The sequence below is a fragment of the Mauremys reevesii genome, linkage group 15, assembly GCF_016161935.1.
Source record: "Mauremys reevesii isolate NIE-2019 linkage group 15, ASM1616193v1, whole genome shotgun sequence".
In the NCBI taxonomy this organism is placed as follows: domain Eukaryota; kingdom Metazoa; phylum Chordata; order Testudines; family Geoemydidae; genus Mauremys; species Mauremys reevesii.
The window spans coordinates 18,796,194-18,820,588 of NC_052637.1; the positions used below are offsets into that span (position 1 = coordinate 18,796,194).

Genomic DNA, 24,395 nt, shown 5'->3' on the forward strand with positions numbered 1-24,395 from the left:
CACCACCTTCAGGATCATTGCTAATGAGGCCTGGGCAGTGGGGAGGGGAGGGGGCATTTCCCTGCTTACTGCCCCTTCCATCTGGGATATGCTGAAGCAGGTGCCAGTCCCAGTTCACACCTGTGCAGTGTGTCTGCAATAGGGGTTTGCACCGGGGCAGCTACACTGGTGTAAGGAAACCCTGGCAGACACAGCCTGAGACACTGTTGTGCCAGAGACTGTAACCCCTCCTGTCACTGGGGTTATGGATCAATAATTACAGGGTCACTGGAGCAGGCGAGCTGGACTCTGGGCTCCCACGTGGGGGCCCAACCCACTGGGCTGCAGAGTCATTCTCACTCCCACGCCCTGGCCCAGTGCCCATGGCAGTGTTTAGACACAGGGGGACGTATTCAGCAGGAGAGACTGAGGGAGCCACACATCAGACACCCAGAGCCCAGGAGTTCTAGCCTTCACCTGAGGGGGGAGAACCACATTCCAATTCCTTCCCCACTTCATATGGGGGGAAATGAACCTGGGTCTCCCAGCTATGGGCCCAGCCTTTGGGCTAAAGGTTAGAAAGGAAGTAGTGGCACCTTCTTCTGTTCATTGAAACTATTCAGCAAACTCATCATGGATTCACAAATAATTTTAGTCGACCTGAAAAATAATTTTTCTGCAAACAAACTATTTGTCCAAAACATTTCACTCAGATCCACTTCAAACGTGTCTAACCAACATAGGAACCCAAATCCCAGTGACTTACAGTGACTGTCAACATCCCCAGAAATGCGCAGTTATGAGCTGGCCAGGCTCAAAACATCAGCTATGAAACACTCCAGAGCTAATGTTAAATTTGCCCTTGCCAGGAAAATTCTCCCCCATTCAGTCAGGCTGAAAATGGAGACTTGGTTCCAGATTGAATGATCTGTCCAGAATGATTTTTTTCCGTGGACTCTGTGAGTGGCACAGACCCTCTGCAGCTGCCCCTATTATCTCCCAGAGCAGATAATAGTCACAGAGACCATATCAGAGCCCCAGGGGCTCAGGTGTCTCCAGCTAATGGCTGCACTAGCCACCCCATCACTCTCATTAACCAGCCCTGGGTCAGACACTCTGGGAACTTTCAAACCAAGTCTCTGGAGACACATTGGGTCCATCTACACAGCCCACGGCAGCAAGTCTGAGACCCAGGTGGACAGACTGAGGCTTGTGGGGCTCCTGCTAAAGCAGTTAATGTAGTTGTGCAGATGTTCAGCTGAAACTGGATCTTGGGCTCTGAAGCCCAGAGAGCAGGGGGGATTCAAAGCCCAGGCTACAGTACAAGACAAAACATCTACACAGCTACTTTTAATGCCATAGCGCAAACCCCACAAGCCCACGTCTGTCGCCCCAGCTCTGGGACTCACTGCAGTGGGCTGTGCAGACAAACTTAAAACATGAGGCTTTTCCCAGACCCAAACACTCAATTTTCTCCCTGTGCCCAGATCGGCCTGAAATGTCCAGAGTTTTCTCCCCAGGCTGGAAAGCCCTAAGGGGACATGGTAGGGGAAAGCAGTTTAATGTCACAGGCAGAGGAGGGATGATCATGGTTAATATGGGAAGCGTCTCCTGGCCTTATCTCTGGAGTCACAACCAGGCTCCATAACAACCCTCATTGCTCTTCCCCTGGGATCTAGATGCCCTGACTTGGCAAGAAGGTGTGTGAGTCCCCTCCATGGAGATCTCTGGCCCATGGCGCTGACACGCTGCTCGGTGAGTCTACAAGACTTGTGCTCTCCTCAAACACCTGCTTCAGGCTAGAGCTGCCCAGATGCTCTCCACAGAGTTTACTGGCTCCGCAGGCCCCAATGGGAAGAGATTTCTCTGGGCCCCTGACCCAGGAGTGACAGAAGCTCCCTAAAAGTGTGTGGGGGGGCACTGGCACCTGAACCGTGGTCCCGCCCCCACATGCTGTCCCTTCCCCCCATGATCCCACTCTCATGACTCCCCCTCCCCTAAAGCCACACCCCTATGTCACCTCTTCCTCCTGAGACCCCAACGCTCTCTGCCCCCTCCACTCCGTCACTCGCCTTTACGGTAGATATAGACAAGCTTCCTGTTTTTCTAAAATACGTATAGCAGCAATTTCAACATTCTTAGCAGGAAGGATGTGGGGTTAAGCTGCCTTGGTGATATTAAGGCTGCTGCATGGCCATTTTATGGCCTGCTGGCTTGGCTACTGTTAGCAATAAGCAATAGTGGTTCAGCCATTGTTACAGTTGCCAAGGTTTCCCCGTACAGTTCCCCTCTTAAATGTTACCTTTCACACAAGGGGCCCTTTACATGGTCGCTGTTACACCTTTTCTGGATGCACCTGAGTTGAGGTCCAACAAAAGCTCAAGGCTCTCAGCCGAGACTGAGCAAATGATCTTCTTGTTGGCATCCCATACTTACACACCAGCACAGCAACTAACAAGCGGTCATTTTAGCCCACTCTCCCATTTAAGGGAGGGGCTACAAGTTCAATATGTTCCTTTCCCTGGGGTACAAGTGCCGGTGGCAGTAATCACTGACTCATATGTCAGGGGACTTGCAATTACCGGATTTTGCGCCAGGTCCAACATGTCATTAGGCTGGTAACAAAAACCACTACTACTTGGCACTCCAAGATTACAATGATGGAGTGTAGGGCCTGTGACTAGGATTTCTGCATCCATTTTACCACATTTTATTTTATTCTTGGCCCACACTTCCTGGTAGTTCTCTGCAATTGCTAAAATCTCTGGGGGCCAATCAGGCCAGTCCAATTCCTTAGATGCCTTAAGGGCTGCTATTAGGTAGCTGGCTAGAATCTCCACAGGCTCCCACGGGGTGCCAGGAGGCATTTCCCACAAAACCCCGTTAGCGCAATCAATCAGCACTCTCAACTCCCTCAATGCATCTATTCCTAGAATACCTTCTCCCCCCAAATCCATCAAGCCAAATTGCCCTTGACTCTTCTTTGTCCCCATATTATATGAGATTTTTTTACAGAAGGGGAAAATGCTCTGTGCCTCATTAAACCCTGTAAGGTTTTGACTCCAGCCGGAGGTCCAAACAGGTGCTTATTTTTGGTACTAATTAGGGAGTAGGTGGCACCTGAGTCTACTAGTAAATTTTGTTTGAATGCCCCTTCTGCAAACTTCACATAAACCGTGAACCTCCCCTACTCATTGGTGTTTAATTGTGCCACAATTGGGGGATCCTGGGTAGCCCAGTGTCCCTAAAGGGCAGCAATCGGTGGTGCACTGGCGCTTTTTCCTCAATGCTCGGTCAGTTCATGTTCTGCCAATTTCACTAATTGTTCAGCAGCAGGCAGCTGGTCTATCATTTCCTCTTGCTCATATTTTAAAAGCCTCTTCCAAATTTACCCCGCCATGGGTCCAGGACCGGCTCTAGGTTTTTTGCTGCCCCAAGCAAAAAAATTTTTGGCTGCCCTCCCCCCGCCGAATTTTTTTTGCTTTTACACATTTGCACTTTGCAGTTTTGTTTTGCCTGTTTAAAATTTAAAAAAAAATGAAAACAGAGAATTTCTAGTTAGTGAAACAAAACCATTTCCTACTCATGTAATTTTAACATTTAATTTTAACAAAACCCTCCTGCCTGGCCCAACTCTTACCTTGCTGCAGATCTGGCCCGAGGGAGATTCAGCTCCAGTCACCACCGCTCCCAGGGCCAGGGGCTGGGGCTGCTGCTGGATCCCAGCCCCACTCATCCTTGGTCTTCGCCTTGGCCCTGGCACGAGCTTGGCTCAGCCCGGGCTGCCGCTCTGCTCCCCTCTCCCGTCCCCTGGCAGGAGGCGGCACAGAGGGGAGGGGGAGGAGGAGGAGGAGGAGGCGGGGACAAGCCAAGGAGGAGTGGCCCGCCCAGGCATCATGTCCCTCCCGTACTCTGCAGCCGGAGCAGAGACACGCTACCGGCTCCCGCCTGGGGGGTGGCCGCTGCCTGTGGGAGAGCGGTGGGGACAAGCCGAGGAGGAGCGGCCCATCCTCTGCAGCCGGGGAAGGGCCGCGCTACTGGCTCCCGCCACTCTTCTGCCGTCAGAGGCCACCACCCCCAAGGTGGAGCCGGTAGCACGGCCCTGCCCTGGCTGCAGAGGATGGGCCGCTCCTCAGCTTGTTCGCGCCACTCTCCCGCGGTCAGCAGGCACCCCCACTCCCTAGGCGGGAGCCAGTAGCGTGGCCCTGCCCAGCTGCAGAGGACAGGCTTGCAGCAGCATGAACCAGGGCTGCCCAGAGGATTCAGGGGGCCTGGGGCAAAGCAATTTTGGGGGCCCCTTCCATAAAAAAAAGTTGCAATACTATAAAATACTGTATTCTCATGGGGGCCCCTGTGGGGCCTGGGGAAAATTGCCTCACTTCCCCCCCCCCATGGTGGCCCTGGGAAAAATAAACATTTAAAAACCTTCTGCATCTCAGCACAAACCCAGTTTTGAGAATTTCTTTTCAAGTCACCTTTACAAGGTTCTCAGCATCAGCTAGTGCTAAAAGGCACTAAAGCTCATTAAAAACGTTGTACAAATATTTTCTGTCAAAACTTTTTTTGGATCGAAAACTAGGGGTTTTTAAAAAGCAGAAAAAAATCACAGACAATGTCTGCTTTCTTTCAAAATTTGTTGTGGTTTTTCTAACTGAAAAAGCTGAAATAAGTCTGCCAATACCTGATCATAATTTGGGGTTTCAGAAGTGTGTGGCCAAATATTTGCTGCTTGCTGTGTTTGATTGTTTAAAGGAACAATAAAAAAATTCTGCTTAAAAAAAATCCAAAACTTTTTAATTTGAATGGAGTTAGATGGCTTGCCTCCTTGATCTTCTCTGGCAAAAGCACACACAATAGACAGACAAAGACTTTCCTCCCTCCCAGATTTGAAAGTATCTTGTCTCCTTATTGGTCCTGTTGGTCAGGTGTCAGCTAGGTTATGCGATCTTCTTAACCCTTTACAGGCAAAAGAGGAATTCACCCTTAACTGTATGTTTATGACACACTCTAAAAGCTTATCAGATGTCACTGCTCAATCTGGAAGGGTTTCGTCTTTGGTCAGAAGGACTTGTCTGCCTGCTGAATCAAAAGAAGGCCCTGAGTCAGTTTAAATGTGGACTTTTTATAAGAACATAAGAAAGGCCGTACCGGGTCAGACCAAAGGTCCATCTAGCCCAGTATCTGTCTACTGACAGTGGCCAATACCAGGTGCCCCTGAGGGAGTGAACCTAACAGGCAATGATCAAGTGATCTCTCTCCTGCCATCCATCTCCATCCTCTGACTAACAGAGGCTAGGGACACCATTCTTACCCATCCTGGCTAATAGCCATTTATGGACCTAGCCACCATGAACTTGTCCAGTCCCCCTTTAAACATTGTTATAGTCCTAGCCTTCAAAACCTCCTCAGGTAAGGAGTTCCACAAGTTGACTGTGCGCTGCGTGAAGAACTTCCTTTTATTTGTTTTAAACCTGCTGCCTATTAATTTCATTTGGTGACCCCTAGTTCTTGTATTATGTGAATAAGTAAATAACTTTTCCTTATCCACTTTCTCAACATCACTCATGATTTTATATACCTCTATCATGTCCCCCCTTAGTCTTCTCTTTTCCAAACTGAAGAGTCCTAGCCAAACATCCTTTCTTAGTCAGTTGGTCTCTGGAAAACCTAGTTTGAACCGGTTTATGCAAGCGTCCCCAGGCATGGTACCTCTCTGGAGGTCTTTACAACCTGAGTGATTCACCTTAAATCACCATCCACTGCGTTTAGTTCCTGAAGGAGCTGTGGTATCATTTCCCCTCACTCTCCTCCACTGCCCCAAGCTGCATACAGTCCCTGGCCCACAGTGATACATACATCATTCATAAGCTTAATACAGTATGTATCCCCAGAGATACTGCACGAGGTTGCATCATATGTCATAACAACCTAGTATGATATTAGTTTCTTTTGTAGCTGCATCATATTGTTGACACATTCACTTTGTGATTCACTATAATCCCCAGATCCTTTCCAGCGGTACTACTGCCTAGCTAGTTATTCCCTATTTTGTAGTTATGCATTTGATTTTTCATTCCTAAGTATAGTACTTTGCACTTGTTTTTATTGAATTTCATCTGCTGATTTCAGACCAATCCTCCAATTTATCAAGGGCATTTCAAATTCTAATCCTGTCCTCAAAAGTGCTTTCAACCCCTCCCAGCCTGGTGTCATCTGCAAATTGCCTAAGTGAACTTTCGACTCCATTATCCAATTGATTTATGAAAATATTGAATAGTGCTGGACCCCTGTGGGACTGCTGGACACATTTCCCCACTTTGAAAGTGTATCATTGATAACCATTCCTTGATTACTGTCCTTCAACCAGTTTTTCACCCACTATTTCCCTACCTGTACATGACTGAGCCATAGAAGGCAGGCCAAGCACATACTTGGCTAAAATAATGTAGAAATATCTTGTGGTTAATCTGAAGAGCAGAAATACACTATTTTTCTTCTTTGCCCAAGGAGTGACTCAGTGATAGGTCAGGAGGAGGAATGTGCTCACCCCATCCAGCAAAAGTAATAGTTTCAGCAGCCAGATATCTAGGCACTGGGACAGAGGCTGGGTGAGAAGCTGAGGGTTAAGGTAAGCAAGCCATATTTAGCAGGTGCCCCCTATGAGACTGAACTCAGGCCAGGGGGCCATTCAGGCGAGGCATAAGGAGCATACAGAAGCCTGTGTGGTTACAACTAAAGCTAGGTGGGTTTTTTTGTTCAATCAAAACAACATTTAAGAAAAAATGTGCAGAAAAAAATTGTTTCATTCAACTTTTGTTTTCCACTTAAATTAAAGTCTTTAAAAATGGTTTTCATTGAGCTTTTCCTCTCTTGGCCTTTCCTTCTCCTCGCCTCCTTTTCCCTCTTGGGGCAGGGAGAGAAAAAGGTAAAGAGGGAGAAAAAGAAGGCGGGGTAGAGGGGTAACAACAAATTGAAAACCTTGGAGGCTTTTTTGGTTCTTGTTTCACCAAGCAAAAAAACAAAAAAACAAATAAAAACCCTGCTAAACGTTTCAAATGAGATGAGATGAGATTTTTTAGCAGGGCCGCCCAGAGGATTCCGGGGGCCTGGGGTCTTCGGCGGTGGGGGGCCCCCGCTTCAGCAGTAATTTGGCGGCGGGGGGCCCTTCCATTCCGGGACCCTCCGCCGAAGTGCAGCTGCCTCTTCCGGGGTAATTTGGTGGCGGGGGGCCCCCGCCGCGGGTCTTCGCGGCACTTTGGCGGCGGGTCCCGGAACGGAAGGGCCCCCGCCGCCGAATTACAGCCGAAGACCCAGCTGCAGTTTGGCAGCGGGTCCCGCTTTGGCGGTAATTCACCGGTGGGGGGCGAAGACCGGGAGCGGAAGAGGTTTCCGGGCCCCCCAGAGTGAGTGAAGGACCCCACTCCAGGGGCCCCGAAAAACACTCATGGGGGCCCCTGCGGGACCCGGGGCCTGGGGCAAATTGCCCCTCTTGCCCCCCCCTCTGGGCGCCCCTGTTTTTTAGAATCCCTGCTCCATCCTGCTCCTTGTCCCCAGACAACCACCTCCCTGAGACCCCCCCAATCCAACCCCCCCTTCCCTGTCCCCTGACCGCCCCCCCCCACAGAACCTCTGCCCCCTCCCTATCCCCTGAGTGTCCCCGGGACTCCCTGCCCCTTAGCCAACCCCCCGGTCCCGGCCGCTTACCCCCAGCTCACCGCGCGCGTCGAGAAGTGGCCCTGAACAGCGCGGCAGCCGCATGGCTCCGGAGGTGCCTGAGCTCTTCCCCGCTCAGAGCCGCATGGTAAGGGGAGGGGCCACTCGGCCTGGCGCTCCCAGCCCCACCCCCTTACCATGCGGCTCTGAGCGGGGCGGAGCTCAGTCCTCCCCACCGGAGCCACACGGCTGCTGCGCTGTTTAGGACGCGCTGAGGCACCGCGGGGATGACGGCCCTGGCGCGAACAAGCCGAGGAGGAGCGGCCTGTCTTCTGCAGCCAGGCAGGGCCGCGCTACCGGGTCCCGCCGCTCTTCCACGGTCAGGGGCCATCCCTCTCCCCCAAGCGGAGCCGGTAGCGTGGCCCTGCCCCAGCTGCAGAGGACGGGCCGCTCCTCGGCTCGCAGTGGTGGGATGAGCTGGGGCCCCAGCCTTATGCTGACCCTTACATTTTGCCGCCCTAGGCACCTGCTTGTTTAGCTGGTGCCTAGAGCCGCCCCTGCTTGGGTCGGGGGTTCTGCCTTGACCCTTATGGGGTCTGTCTCCTCTTTCCTTTTCCTCTGTGCTGCTTGGAGGGGCTATAGCAGCCACCTTATCAGGTTTCCTTTTAGGAGGATGGATATCCTTTTGGATCTCATAGGCCTGCTTTGCTCTATCCTCAATATCTCTTGTTAGAACTGCTGCCAGATCCATACCCACTAAGGCCATACAAATTAAAGGGAGAAATCCTTGGATTAAAGCTTGTTTGAAAGGGAGGGCTGCAAAGTCTGTGTTAATGACATTTGTCAGCCCAGAATGTCTCCATGCCAATCTCTTTCTGGCTATATAACTCTCTACTCTCTCCCCAGCCTGATGCTTCTCTTGATGAAATATAACTGTGGGGCTTTCTCCCGGGAAGAGGGTGTGTATTACTTCCCTTTGCACATTTATGTGCTTCTGTGTCTCATCCAGGGGCGGCTCTAGGCACCAGCGGGCCAAGCGCCCGCTTGGGGCGGCATCCTGGGGAGGGCGTCATTTGGCTCCGGTTGAGCTCCCGCCGGCATGCCTGCGGCAGGTCCACCGGAGCCCGGGACGAGCGGACCTGCCGCAGTCATGCCTGCGGCGGGTCCCGTCTTCCCGCGGCTCCGGTTGAGCTCCCGCTGGCATGACTGCGGCAGGTCCGCTCGTCCCGGGCTCCGGTGGACCTGCCGCAGGCATGCCGGCGGGAGCTCCACCGGAGCCAAATGCCGCCCTCCCCAGGATGCCGGAGCCGCGGGAAGAGGGGACCCGCCGCGGGACTGGGGAAGGGCGGCGCAGCGCTCCGCGCTGCTTGGGGCAGCCTACTTTGTAGAGCCGCCCCTGGTCTCATCTGCCCCGGGGAGAGGGGGGGCATCTGGATATCATAAGGGAGCCCTGTAAAGTCCTTGGGGGACATACACTCCCTGCATATAGCTGCCACAACAGCTGGAGTGAACCCAGCCATGCCAGATATTCTTACCATCCACCCCAAGGCTGCGCTCTTATTCAGCAGGCTAACTGATTTCCCTACTACCCATACCTGGTCAGGGGTAAAGGGTCTAGTCTCTACCCGCTCCTCTGTTCCTACCTGACCTCCCTGAGGTCCCCTTTTTGTGACAGAGGTACTGACTATGGGGGCCATTGGAGGAGGTCTTTGTAGCTCTTCCAGTGATTCCTGTAGGGGACTATATGGAGACTGCCCAATGGGATCCTGGGTGAACTCACCAGAGTCCTTCAGCTTATAATTACAGTAAGGGGGGTATGCACTGGGATCCTCCTCTGATTCTATGTCTTCCTCCCAGCTACAATTCCCTCTGATTGCTGCCACGATCCCCCTTTGCTCTCCCAACTGAGCCTTAAGGGCACAAATCTGTTTCCGGCATTCCTTGTGGTCTATCTGGGTTCTGCTTTGTGAATCTTTCAAAAGGGCTCTGACTGCAGCTGTGCTCTCTGTGGTCTGCTTTTTCAACTCAGACACTTCCTCTCGCAACCTGCCACTGACCCTGTCACATATCTGTTTCTGCATTCCTACAATCTGTGCTGCTTGAGTCAGATCCGTAGCTCTGAGAGCATCAGATTCTGCTTTCAGATTAATCACTTCACTTTCCTTTTCAGCTATGATTCTTTCCAATTTCTGCACCTGGTCATTTAGCCAAAGAGGGGCCCCAGGGGCCACCAGCACAGATGTGAACAGGGGAGCTGGGTTGGGCAAAGGGAAGGTATTGAAGGGATTTACTGAGCTCCCAGGGACAGAAACATCCAGCTCAGCATATCGTGGGGAACAGGAGAGGGCAGGGAGCCATTAGCTCAGTTGTAAATAGGGCAGAGATCTCATGCTCTAACCACTGGGCCTGCTGCCTTTGCCTAGCCCCTTTCTAGCAAGGTCCAGGGCCGGCTCCAGACCCCAGTGCGCCAAGCGCGTGCTTGGGGCGGCATGCTGCGGGGGGCGCTCTGCCGGTTGCCAGGAGGGCGGCTCCGGCGGACCTCCCGCAGACGTGCCTGCGGAGGGTCCGCTGGTCCTGCGGCTTCGGTGGAGCATCCACAGGCGTGCCTTCGGGAGGTCCACCAGATCCGCGGGACCAGCGGACCCTCCGCAGACACGTCTGCGGGAGGTCCACTGGAGCCACGGGACCGGCGACTGGCAGAGCGCCCCCCATGGCATGCCGCCGTGCTTGGGGCGGTGAAATCACTAGAGCCTCCCATGCAAGGTCCCAGAGAAAATGCACAAGGTGACAACACAGCCTGGCACACCCCTCCAGCTGTCTCCCCACCTCTTCCCCCAGACTCTGCTCTGCCTTGTTCCTATTGAATGTGGAAGCTGCATTATATGCACACATGTTACATCTCAGCAATAATGCCTGTGTTGGGTGGCAAGTTTGTAGAAATTTTGGTGGTGCCCAGAACCTGCCCCCCCAACTCCACCCCCCCCAAACTCTGCCCCCACCTGACTAAGGCTCTGGGCGGGGTTTCGGGGGGAGGTATGGGGTGCAGGTCCTGGCCTGGGGATTAGGGTGCAGGAGGGGTGCAGGCTTTGGGATGGAGTTTGGGTGCAGGCTCTGGGCTGGGGGTGGTGCTGTAGGAAGGGGTGAGGGGTGCAGGCTCTGGGAAGGAGTTTGGGTGCTGGGTGCAGGCTCTGGGCTGGGGCTGGGGGTGGGTGTGCAGGAGGGAGTGAGGGGTGCAGGCTTTGGGATGGAGTTTGGGTGCAGGCTCTGGGCTGAGGGTAGGGGTGTAGGAAGGGGGAGGTGGTACATGCTCGGGGAGGGGTGCATGCTTTGGGAGGGAGTTTGGGATAGGAGGGAGTGCAGGGGTGAAGGCTGTGGGGCTGAGGATGAGGGATTCATGATGTGGGGGGGCCTCAGGGCTAGGGCAGAGGGTTGGGGTGTGGGGTGAGGGCTGTGGGGCTGAGGATGAGGGGTTCATGATGCGGGGCTCTGGGCTGGGGCAGAGGATCGGGGTACAGGGGGATGAGGGCTGGGGCTGAGGATGAGGGGTTCATGCTGCGAGGGGGCGCTCAGATCTGGTGAAGAGGATCAGGGTGCAGGGGGATGAGGGCTGGGGCTGAGGATGAGGGGTTCATGCTGTGGGGGGGCTCAGGGCTGAGGATTAGGGTGTGGGGGGATGAGGGCTCTCGCTGGGGCTGAGGATTAGGGTGCGGGGGGATGAGGGCTCTGGCTGGGGATGATGAGGGGTTTGGGGCGTTGGGGAGGCTCAGGGCGAGGGCGGAAGCACAGGGTAAGGGCAGCCTGCCCTGCCATTAGTGAATGGCGGGCGCTAGGACCCTGGAGCAGCAGACAGCAGTTCTGCCGGGAGCCGATCTCTGATAGAGGAAGCAGGCAGGGGAGAGGCTTGCGCTGCTTTCTGTCAGGCAGGGACAGGGCGAGGTGAGGGGGGGGGGCAGGCGGAGGCTGGGACCTGCTCCAGGCAGGGACGCGGCGGGGGGAGACCCGCGGGGGCCAGGGCCTGATCCAGGCAGGGCCGGGGGAGAGACCCAGCTCCAAATATTGCTGGAGCAGGGCCCCCAGCCCTGAATATTCCTGGAGGCCCAGCACCGCAAATGTATATAACCTGCCGCCTATGCCTGTGTGCCCAGCACCACGGGTACTGTTGGGCTCCCCGCTGAACCCCTCTCCCTTCCCTCCCTCCCTCCTGCTGTTCTCTGCTACCCCGACTTGCCCAGCATGCACCCATACACATCACGGTCGTGCAGGGAATATGATGCGTTGCAATTTCTTATTGTACTGCAGTCCAGAGTTGATTTCCAAAGAGCATTGTTTTTCATTTACATTATATAGATGGAACTAGCTACCTCCTTCAAATCTATTAAACCTATCTTACTATTTGTTGAGTCTCTGTATCCTCACTAAAATTTTCCCAGAGTCTGGGTGTCTCTACTTTACAACCTTGGTGGTTATAACTCCCATTAGGGACATTCCTGAGGTGGGGATGCTTTATCAACAGCAGAATATTATTTTTTTCAATTTTAGTGGTGAACTCCCTGAGTTTCACCCAAGGCTGGTTTACTATGGGAAGGGGGGTTGATCAGATCCCAGGCCTATATCCTGGTCCATGTCCCTGCCCCCCATGGCACGCTGCCCGGGGCAGGTACAGGGTTTGGGGTTCCCCACAGTAGCCCAGCTTCTGACCTGGCCTGTGGAGGGGACCTCAGGGGGAGAGGAGGAGCATGGGACAGGGCCTTGTAGTGGGGCCCACCTCAGCCCACCTTCCCCTGAGCCTCGGGCAGGCGCACAGCCGTGCCATAGGGAATCCAGGAGAAGTAATGTCCTGGAGTCATTCAGCCCGGGGCTGGGACTTGAACTCTGTAAGTCAGGACTGTCCCGTCCAGTTTCAGACGGGTGGTCGCCCTACTTATTAGTCAACACTCTTTGAATGTTACTGCAAATGCTTGCTGAGGTGCCTTAATCCCTGAAGAGTGGACAAGTCTCCATCAGAAGTCTATCTCAACTAGAATTGCTGAACAGAACTTCTGGTGTGAAGCAGGAGTGCTGAAGGTCCGTAGGTCCAGTCTCAGGAGGCAGTGAAGCCACGTGTCTTACCCTGGGGGAAGAGTGAGACTTCTAGGAGTCTGGCACATCAAAGGGATTCCTCCAAGAGACTGTTCCAAAGGTGGAGCATGGTACCAATCCTATGGATCCATGAGAATAGGTGAGGGGACATTAGGGCAGATCTATGCAATGATCCCTGCTTGCTGTAACAGGAGGGGCTCTGGGGGAGCTGTCCATTTAGTCCCAGCCCTGGGTCCTCTGCCAGGGTCTAGCTGACCCCTTGACTCCTCTCCTTCCCAAGGAGCCACTGAAATGGGTTTCTTCCATAGGCATTGAAGAGGGGGCAAAGGGCCATTGCCCCCACTTTTGAGAGGAGAGCAGGTGAGCCTCCCTGGGGGAGTTCAATCTCCTGGGCAGGCTGGCTGAGTAATGGGACACTTCTGGCTGGGGGCAGATGAGGCAGGAGTTAAAATAACTGGTGCCCCCTGGCAATTCTGATACCTCCCCTAGAGGAAAACATGCAAGATCAGTTCTGTTATTTACTTTTAACCTTTCTTTAGAGTAATATACCAATAAAATACCCCTCCATAATGCTCTGGGTGCCTGAACAATTCATAAGGGTCACAACAGCTCATGATGCCCACCCAGCAGGAAAACATTATCCCACACAAATGATGAATGAACTCAGCCAGCCAATAAATCAGAGGAGCCCTATAAGTCCCCCAGGAACAACCCTCAGCCTTCCCTCGTAAGTCTATCAAATAAAGAAGGGCCGGTTAGGCTCAGCTGAAGGGGCTGGTCCCTTCTCATGTACCCTGGAGATAGGGCTTTTCTGCTTAGAAGCCAGCTATGGAGGTATAAGGATATTGGGTTGGGTTACAGCACATTCAGTGGGAGCATGCCAGCTGCTGCACCCCTTTGCAGGGCTGCCCTGCCCTAGTCTTACCAGCGCAGCGTGCGGGGACTTTATGTTGGTCATGCAAGGAGGGAGGGAAAGCCTCACTGTGTCCTCTAGCTCACACTAAACACCTGCATGAAGGCCAGGCAGAATATGGCTCTTGGTGTTTATTGCTCCACTGTGAAAGAATGTGGCCTATTTCTCAGAGAGTTTGTTTTATTTGTACCAGAAAACTTCTTAATTACTTGGAACCCCAGGGAGGCCTTTCCTGCCTTGGCCAAGGACTACTACTGAGGTCTGATTGTTTGCTCTGCACTCTGGTACACTGCTTCAGTCAGAATAAAAGTGTAGTGCTTGTGGGAGCAGAAAGCCTTAGCATGTGTGTATGACAGAAATACAATTGATTGTTATGACAATGACTCTGAGGGAGCAGGGAAAAGCCTTAAAAACTAAAATTGTCACCTTCCAAACCAGGGAAAATTTCATCTGCTCTCCCTGCAATTGTCACCTTCTTGGGACTGTGTGTGTGTGTTTCTTTAAGTCTTTTATCTCTGCATACCATAAATGGGATTCCTGTAACTTTGGTTTCGCTTTCATTTAGAAGCTGCTGGATGCATGGAGAATGTTTCAGTTCAGATAAAATTGCAGTACGTTAACCAGCAATAGCTGTATGAACAGACGAATATGTGCCTGCCTAGTGGGAAATGCAGCTGTAAATACAGAGAAATTCACTTGTAATGCAGACCTAGCAGTTCTGAAGCTGGGAGCCCTTCCTCTGCCACTAGCCTGAGCACTTCCCTGTAAGATCCAGCAGGCCGGTGAGTGTCAGCCCTCAATTGCTCTGGGTGAGGCTCTATTCTTCTTCTCTGGAACTGTTCCTATGGCAGGGAGTCCGTTCAAGACTCACTTTCCTACTTTAAATATTGCTGCAGAAACGTCTAAAATGCTCAGGTCTGCAGCCCTTTTCCATTACCCTGTAACACAGGCTGAAATAGTGTCTGTTTATTCACTCTTCTGTGTGATATTGTGGAATTACATTTACACTCCAGCACTTCTGCTCTGGTGACTTTCCTGCAAGCTGTCGTCATCAGAGGAGTTTGCGCTCTCTCGTTCTCCTTACATAGTCAATGGAGATTTGCCATCAGCCCATGCTACTGAACTTCTGCTCTAAGAGATTAGAAGAGAAATGGCATATGCCAGATTAAATAAGGCTGCTGTAGAGAGGGGTTAATTTGAGCATGTTGGGCCATGAGGACCTTTCTATGCCAGGGAGAGTGGGGGGAGTTACCCAAAGAGAAGGCTGATGATGTTACTTCTGCTGCTGTCCTAAGGGCTCTCCCAGGAGAGGGTTCAGCTTTACCACTTGCTAGAGCCCCATCAGCAGGAATCACTGAGTGCAGGGGATGAGCCAGTGCATTCCCTGGCAGTCCTGGTCGTACCCACTTCCCTGGGCTGCACTGACCCTTAATGGCTGCCTCAGCATAGGAGAAATTAGAGATCCTCAGTACTGAGGTCCAACTGTGTTGGAATTGCCAGCTATCACTTTAAGGGCTGTGGAGGAGGGGTGGGAGGAGAGGGAGGAATTCCCCATAGTCCCACTTGCAGGCTAGAGGGCTCTGCAGCAAAGCATGTGACTGTGCTGGCTTAGGCAGCGCGTGTGCAGCCGCCTTCTCGCGCCGCCGCCCCGGTCCCCCTCTCCTCTCTCTTCCCCCGCGGCCCCAGCGGCCCCCGGCCCGGAGCCCCGGCCGAGCGGACGGACCCTGCTGCAGGCATCGCCGCGGAGCTCCACCGGGAGCCGCTGGAACAGCCGCCTCCTCGGCGGGGCGCGGGCGCGGCGGGCGGGGTCCGGGCGGGCTCGAGAGCTGCCGCGCGAGTCATGCGGAGTCCAGCGAGCCCAGCCGCGCGCGCGCCGCCTCGCCTCATGGCCTGCGGCAGCAGGTCATGCCTGCCGCAGCAGGTCCACCCCAGCCTGCGCGCCCCAGATTTTTTCGCCCTAGGCACCAGCTTGGTTTGCTGGTGCCTAGAGTCACCCCTGGTGCTGGCAGTCACTTTGCAGACAGCCAGCTTAATGTAAGGTGGGGAGAATTGTAGCTCTCAGTTTTAGGGAGCAGACTGCTTTGTTTCTCTTCTTAGTGTTGGGTTCTTGTGTGTTCTGAATTCTAAGAAAATAAAAACTTAACTTTTAACGTGTGTGTGCGCTGTGAACACAAGAAGTGCCACTGTAACCTGGATTCCTGGTAAACCCTCCACCATCAGAAGCCCTTAACAGGATATCAGCTGGCATAAATCAGTGTGAGTCCCGGAGGAGAGTTGGAGACATAGGCAGTTTTTGTTTAAAGCCAACTTTACATCCTCTCTAAATTCCAAAAGGTAAGTCAGCTCAGCCTGATGGGGGGTGGGGAAGAGGGGGGAAGGAAGGAGGGAAGTGGATTGAGTTTGTGGGGAAAATCTGGAGTTATTTAAACTAGGGCATTTTACAAGTGAGCTGATTTCAACAACTCGCAAGTCTTTGAATGCTTCTTTTACCTACATCGTAGGAAAAAATGTAGACCTCTCCTGGGACTCCCCTGATCCCCAAGGGAGGGACAGCCCTTTATTCCTCCTGCTTTGGGGGCTCAGTGACTCAAACTAGGACCAATGGACCGTGAGTTCTTTGCATGTGGTGCCTCCATCTTGTGTCAAGGTGCATGCTGGCCAACATTGTCTTGTTTCCTAGTGCTCTCCCATTTGTTTGTCTGGCAAGTGTACTACATGCTGAAAGAGATGAGACATGTAAACTCACATCCCTGGACTCCCACTGCTGAGATCTACCCTGTGGATGTGAGGCAATGCACCCTGTGTTCACAGCCTACACACTATTGTAATAATCTTTGTACAAAATATGCCTTGTGAGGTATCATTTGAAAACAACTCACTGGTCAATAATATAATGGTGAAATGTATGTAGTAGCACCCCTGTTTCATGCTGTGAGCTTTCCATAGTGAGTCCACCTGGGGAAGCCTTACATTCCCACCGAAGGGGCCCTGCACCCCAATTCTGCAGTCAGCAGTAACTCTCAGCCAGCGTTGTAAAACAGAAGGTTTGTTAGTTGTCGGGAACACAGCATAGAACAGTTCTTGTTAGCACAGAAAATAGGAAGATTCAGCAAAGTCCATCTTGAGGGGATCCAGAGCTCAGAGCCCTGGACTCTCTCCCCGAGTCTCAAACTAAGAGACTGTCCAGCTTTCAGCAGCCCACCTTCAGTCATGCCCTGTTGTCCCTTCTCTATCCTTTGTCTCTTTCCTGGACAAACTGGTCACCTAGCCTTCACCTCTCGCTTTGTTTTCCAACTCCTTCGGCTGGCTCCTTGCAAAATATGGGGCCTGGCCGTCAGCTGCCAGGATACAGAGTGTCTGGCTATTGCCTGGGCCCAGGGAGCAAGAGAGAAGCCACACCTGCCCTCTACAATGATCTCACACCCTTATTCTACCACCTAGATACTTGTGCAACACATAGAAGAAACTGAGGCACACAGAGTATTCAAACAAAACATTAAGAGAATCCCACTTCATCACTCCAGTATCATTCTATTGGGTTTCAGACAAAGAAACCATCTTTGCCAAGAGTCCCAGAAAAATGTTGTGATGTCATTTCTATACACTTTCATTGTACCTGATTTCTGTGTGAAGGCATGATTGTTTACATCAGAGGGGACTAACAATTCTTCAAGATAACATCTCTCAGGGGGTCCTTCTTACCCTGCTAGTGATTCTCAGCTGAGGGAAGATAAGTGCTTCTCTGCCTAACTTGGGTGTGGGGCCCAGTCTGGGCTCAGAGGCTGCCTAGTGCCACACAAAACAATCATTACCCCAGGAGCTAGAGAGACTCACCTGGAATGTGGGAAATTCCTGGTTTACATCCCCCTCTCTGCTGGAGGAGGAGCAGGGGTTGAACATGGCTCTGCCCTCTCTCAGGCCATGCACTAATCACCATAGAGTGACTATCACACTTTCCTCTGGCCCAATTAATATTTAAGTGGAACAACTTAAACTAGAATATCCCATAGACTGGGACAGTTATCTGAGACTTGGTCAAATCCCTACTCTTCTGGCAGAGGGGTGTCTGAGAAAACAGTTTTCACTTTCTTCTTGGGTGCAGCAAAGTTAAATACTTTAGCTCTCTCCCTCCACCCAATTGCTAAAAATAATAAACAGGTCTTTTCCTGACAAACAATTACAGCAAGCGTTTATACTTTGTTACAAACAACAATGTGCAACAGCTGCATTTGGTTTATACATAGGTTTTTTTTTTTTTTTAAGTTTAAGCTATAGTTTACATACCATACTCATTTAACTTAAGGTTTCAACAACTTCACACAGTTGTTTCACTTGCCTTAACACAAAATTTGTAAAAGCAAGGATTGTGTATTAGGGTTACAGCTTAGCCTGACAATTGCTCAGAGGTGACTGTTTCCATTGAAACTCCCTTCAAATGCCTGTCAGTTCTTTCTCTACTTCCACAGGGCCGGGATTTGAATTGGAGGTCTCCCATACCCATGATATATGCCCTAACTATGGGGCTAAACACTGAAGGAAATGAGCCTCCCCCTCCCCCACAACTGCTTTGTGTGGAGCTAGGCAGCCTCTCAGCATGCCTCCCCGATCAGGTCTTTCCCCAGGTTGTGGATTGTTTTGGAAGTTAGCCAGGAGATAGGCATCTGGAAACCTTGAGGGAGGCAGCAGTGCAGATGAATGGAGGCAGAAACTTAGGCACCTGGGGAATTTGTGATGCAAAAACTTAGGTGCTGAGCAGCCAAGTCAGTTAAGACACCTACAGGGCTGGGCAGCATCCAAGCAGCTGTTTCATAAGAACATAAGAACAGCCGTACCGGGTCAGACCAAAGGTCCATCTAGCCCAGTATCTGTCTACCGACAGTGGCCAATGCCAGGTGCCCCTGAGGGAGTGAACCTAACAGGCAATGATCAAATGATCTCTCTCCTGCCATCCATCTCCATCCTCTGACGAACAGAGGCTAGGGACACCATTCTTACCCATCCTGGCTAATAGCCATTTATGGACTTAGCCACCATGAATTTATCCAGTCCCCTTTTAAACATTGTTATAGTCCTAGCCTTCACAACCTCCTCAGGTAAGGAGATCCACAAATTGACTGTGCGCTGCGTGAAGAAGAACTTCCTTTTATTTGTTTTAAACCTGCTGCCTATTAATTTCATTTGGTGACGCCTAGTTCTTGTATTATGGGAATAAGTAAATAACTTTTCCTTATCCACTTTCTCAACATCACTCATGATTTTATATACCTCTATCATGTCCCCCCTTAGTCTCCTCTTTTCCAAACTGAAGAGTCCTAGCCTCTTTAATCTTTCCTCATATGGGACCCTCTCTAAACCCCTAATCATTTTAGTTGCTCTTTTCTGAACCTTTTCTAGTGCTAGAATATCTTTTTTGAGGTGAGGAGACCACATCTGTACACAGTATTCGAGATGTGGGCGTACCATGGATTTATATAAGGGCAATAATATATTCTCAGTCTTATTCTCTATCCCCTTTTTAATGATTCCTAACATCCTGTTTGCTTTTTTGACCGCCTCTGCACACTGCGTGGACATCTTCAGAGAACTATCCACGATAACTCCAAGATCTTTTCCTGACTCGTTGTAGCTAAATTAGCCCCCATCATGTTGTATGTATAGTTGGGGTTATTTTTTCCAATGTGCATTACTTTACATTTATCCACATTACATTTCATTTGCCATTTTGTTGCCCAATCACTTAGTTTTGTGAGATCTTTTTGAAGTTCTTCACAATCTGCTTTGGTCTTAACTATCTTGAGTAGTTTAGTATCATCTGCAAACTTTGCCACCTCACTGTTTACCCTTTCTCCAGATCATTTATGAATAAATTGAATAGGATTGGTCCTAGGACTGACCCTTGGAGAACACCACTAGTTACCCCTCTCCATTCTGAGAATTTACCATTAATTCCTACCCTTTGTTCCCTGTCCTTTAACCAGTTCTCAATCCATGAAAGGACCTTCCCTTTTATCCCATGACAGCTTAATTTATGTAAGAGCCTTTGGTGAGGGACCTTGTCAAAGGCTTTCTGGAAATCTAAGTACACTATGTCTACCGGATCCCCTTGTCCACATGTTTGTTGACCTCTTCAAAGAACTCTAATAGATTAGTAAGACACGATTTCCCTTTACAGAAACCATGTTGACTATTGCTCAAGAGTTTATGTTTTTCTATGTGTCTGACAATTTTATTCTTTACTATTGTTTCAACTAATTTGCCCGGTACCAACGTTAGACTTACCGGTCTGTAATTGCCAGGATCACCCCTAGAGCCCTTTTTAAATATTGGCGTTACATTAGCTAACTTCCAGTCATTGGGTACGAAGCGATTTAAAGGACAGGTTACAAACCTTGGTTAATAGTTCCGCAACTTCACATTTGAGTTCTTTCAGAACTCTTGGGTGAATGCCATCTGGTCCTGGTGACTAGTTAATGTTGAGTTTATCAATTAATTCCAAAACCTCCTCTAGTGACACTTCAATCTGTGACAGTTCCTCAGATTTGTCACCTACAAAAGCCAGCTCAGGTTTGGGAATCTCCCTAACATCCTCAGCCGTGAAGACTGAAGCAAAGAATCCATTTAGTTTCTCCGCAATGACTTTATCATCTTTAAGCGCTCCTTTTGTATTTTCATCGTCAAGGGGCCCCACTGGTTGTTTAGCAGGCTTCCTGCTTCTGATGTACTTAAAAAACATTTTGTTATTACCTTTGGAGATTTTGGCTAGCCGTTCTTCAAACTCCTCTTTGGCTTTTCTTATTACACTCTTGCACTTAAGTTGGCAGTGTTTGTGCTCCTTTCTATTTGCCTCACTGGGATTTGACTTCCACTTTTTAAAGGAAGTCTTTTTATCTCTCACTGATTCTTTTACATGGTTGTTAAGCCACGGTGGCTCTTTTTTAGTTCTTTTACTGTTTTTCTTAATTTGGGGTATACATTGAAGTTGGGCCTCTATTATGGTGTCATTTAAAAGGGCCCATGCAACTTGCAGGATTTCACTTTAGTCACTGTACCTTTTAACTTTTGTCTAACTAACCCTCATTTTTGTATAGTTCCCCTTTGAAATTAAAGGCCACAGTGTTGGGCAGTTGAGATGTTCTTCCCACCACAGGGATGTTGAATGCTATTGTATTATGGTCACTATTTCCAAGCGGTCCTGCTATAGTTACCTCTTGGACCAGCTCCTGCGCTCCACTCAGGATTAAATCTAGAGTCGCCTCTCCCTTGTGGGTTCCTGCACCAGCTGCTCCATGAAGCAGTCATTTAAAGTATCGAGAAATTTTATCTCTGCATTTCGTCCTGAAGTGAAATGTTCCCAGTCAATATGGGGATAATTGAAATCCCCCACTATTATTGGGTTCTTAATTTTGATAGCCTCTCTAATTTCCCTTAGCATTTCATCATCACTATTACTGTCCTGGTCAGGTGGTCGATAATAGATCCCTACTGTTATATTTTTACTAGAGCATGAAATTTCTATCCATAGAGACTCTATGGAACCTGTGGATTCGCCTAAGATTTTTACTTCATTTGAATCTACACTTTCTTTAACATATAGTGCCACTCCTCCCCCTGCACGGCCTGTTCTGTCCTTCCGATATATTTTGTACCCCGGAATTATTGTGTCCCATTGATTGGTCTCAGTCCACCAGGTTTCTGTGATGCCTATTATATCTATATCCTCCTTTATCACAAGGCACTCTAGTTCACCCATCTTATTATTTAGACTTCTGGCATTTGTGTACAAGCACTTTAAAAACTTGTCCCTGTTTATTAGCCTGCCTTTTTCTGATGTGCCAGATTCTTTTTTATGTGATTGTTTATCATCTGATCCGGCCCTTACATTATACTTCTCATTCCTCTGCTCCTGACTATAACCTGGAGATTCTCTATCATCAGACTCTCCCCTAAGAGAAGTCTGTGTCCGATCCACACGCTCCTCTGCAGCAGTCGGCTTTCCCCGATCTCCTAGTTTAAAAACTGCTCTACAACCTTTTTAATGTTTAGTGCCAGCAGTCTGGTTCCACTTTGGTTTAGGTGGAGCCCATCTCTCCTGTATAGGCTCCTCCCATCCCAGAAGTTTCCCCAGTTCCTAATGAACGTGAACCCTCCTCTCTACACCATTGTCTCATCCACGCATTGAGACTCTGCAGCTCTGCCTGCCTACCTGGCCCTGCGTGGAACTGGGAGCATTTCTGAAAATGCCACCATAGAGGTCCTGGATTTCAGTCTCTTCCCTAGCAGCCTAAATTTGGCTTCCAGGACATCTCTCCTACCCTTCCCTATGTCATTGGTACCTACATGTACCACGACCACCGGCTCCTCCCCGGCACTACACATAAGTCTATCTAGATGCCTCGAGAGATCCGCAACCTTCGCAGCAGGCAGGCAAGTCACCATACGGTTCTCCCGGTCATCACAGACCCAGCTATCTACATTTCTAATAATCGAATCTCCCATTACTAACACCTGCCTTTTCCTAGAAACTGGAGTTCCTCCCGGAGAGGCAACCTCAGTGCGAGAGGCAACCCCAGAACCATCTGGAAGGAGGGTCCCAACTATGGGAAGGTTTCCCTCTGCTCCCATTGACTGCTCTACTTCCCTGGGCCCTTCTTCCTCCTCAACAGCACAGGAGCTGTCTAAGCGGAGGTGGGACAATTCTACAGTGTCCCGGAAGGCCTCATCAACATACCTCTCTGCCTCTCTCAGCTCCTCCAGTTCCGCCACCCTGGCCTCCAAAGTCCGTACATGGTCTCTGAGGGTCAGGAGCTCCTTGCACCGACTGCACACATACGCCACCCGCCCACAGGGCAGGTAATCATACATGCGACAGTCAGTGCAATAAACTGGATAGCCCCCACTCTGCTGCTGGGCTTCTGCCTGCATTGTCTCCTAGTTAGTGAAAGGGTGGTTTACGGAAAGTAGTTTTGGAATGTGGTTCGGTTTACAGGTTTTAGGGGGTCACAGTAGTGCCTAAAAATGGGATTCAGGTACCTAAGTGAATACCACCCTGTGTCCTTATCCTCAGATGCCAACAAATATTCTCCCCTTCCTAATAGAGGCAGTAACTGAGGACCTGAGATATTACCAGAGGTCAGTTCTAGCAGAGTTAGGAAGAGAATACAGGTCTCTCCTGGGGCAGACCCAAGTCACTCCCACTTAGCCACACTGCCTTGGAATGAGTGTGCTAAATCTATGTGCTTAGCTATGCGGTCTGTACAACGGACTTACTTCTGCCCAACCATGTGAATGAGGCAAGAGGCTGCAGGAAGAGCCAAACATTGGGCCAGTCTTGTAAACCAGAATGTTCAGATGGTTAGAGTAATGGGGGGAGGGTTGGTGCTGTGCTAGTGATGGGGTATATGGGGCAGCCCCTGAACCTCTGCTGTTGAGGGTAGGGGGGAAGCACAGGGGCCAGGCAGCCATAAGGAAATGGGAGTTGTGTTTGTTTTTCATGCTATAAAGCAGCAAAAAAAATGATGTTTTTAAAACTCTGGTGAACCCTCTTTTCCAGGTTGTTATAATTCAGCAACCACTTGTCCAATTCACATCAAATTTGCTTATAATAGTTTACCTCAGCCCCAGACCTAATGTTCCAATTTTGAGGCTGATAGGATCTTCCTGTAGTTTATAGATGTAGGGTCAGAAACCAAGGTTATAAAGGAAACGATTATAGTCTTAACTATGGAGTGACTACCATCACTCCATCCTACTGGGGTGGAGCAGCCTCTTTCACAGTAGGAATGACTCTGCTCAAATGAGGATGTGTGTGATGCTAAACCTGCTGGGTTTAAGAGAATAAGCACATTCTTGTGTGCAGATTTCCATAAGGCTTTTTAATTTCGTATCACCGTCTAAATGACACATGCTCAGGGTTTAACTGATTACCATATTTGGGGTTAGGAAGGAATTTTCCTCCAGGGCAGATTGGCAGAGGCCCTGGAGGTTTTTCACCTTCCTCTGCAGCATAGGGCACGGGTCACTTGCGGGAGGATTCTCTGCAGCTTGAGGTCTTCAAACCACAATTTGAGGACTTCAATAACTCAGACATAGGTTAGGGGTTTGTTACAGGAGTGGGTGGGTGAGATTCTGTGGCCTGCATTGTGCAGGAGGTCAGACTAGATGATCATAATGGTCCCTTCTGACCTTAAAGTCTATGAGTCTATAATGGTGGCTTTCTGCTCTACAATTTCACTTGCATCTTTAACCTTGCTACGTGCAGGAGAAAAGAGTAAATTCTGCTGCTGTTTAAAAAGCATTATCATAAAATTGCACAAGGACAGACAATACTGAACTGATTCTCTTTTCCTAAATAATTTTTGCTTTATATCATAACTTGAATTCTTTCATTGTAAGGCACCTCCTGTACTAAGGGTCCATTTCACTGACTGTAGAGAAGCTGGAAATGTCCCCTGATCCTGTAACTCCTGAGAAGTTTCTCCTGGGCTCATGAGGTAGGTGGTAGGAAGTTCTCATCCTTTAATTTGTTTTTAAAATGCTCATTTTTCTACTTGAAAGGGTGCATTTAGATGATCTGTATTTATCCAAATGACACAGACCCAGAAATTGCAATGCCCTTTCTCACTGTGAGGGTTCACACCTCTCATTGCAAGGCAACACAGCCTAGTGGCCAGAGTCCATAGAATTGCCCCTAACAGCACCGTAGGACCTTGCCACGGGCTCAGCACGGGGGTCCTACTGAAACACGCTGAGGCTTACCAGGGGCCAGGTACCA

The 24,395-nt window shown here is 50.2% G+C and overlaps 2 protein-coding genes across 5 annotated transcripts in view; both read left to right on the plus strand.

Moving 5' to 3' along the window:
- The window catches only part of DHRS7C (dehydrogenase/reductase 7C), a 445,910-nt gene that overhangs the window by 194,374 nt on the left and 227,141 nt on the right, over positions 1 to 24,395 (plus strand). The window lies entirely within an intron of this gene.
- Positions 6,572 to 24,395, plus strand: part of LOC120383243 (butyrophilin subfamily 1 member A1-like) — a 65,324-nt gene continuing 47,500 nt past the window's right edge. Inside the window, exons 1-3 of one of the 4 annotated variants that reach the window (XM_039501107.1) lie at positions 14,145 to 14,406; positions 15,800 to 15,958; positions 24,017 to 24,114. The gene's annotated coding sequence lies outside the window, so the exon portion shown is untranslated. Of the gene's footprint in view, positions 6,608 to 14,144; positions 14,407 to 15,629; positions 15,959 to 24,016; positions 24,115 to 24,395 lie in introns of those variants that run through there. The other 3 variants (XM_039501109.1, XM_039501108.1, XM_039501105.1) reach the window with 3 other exon arrangements.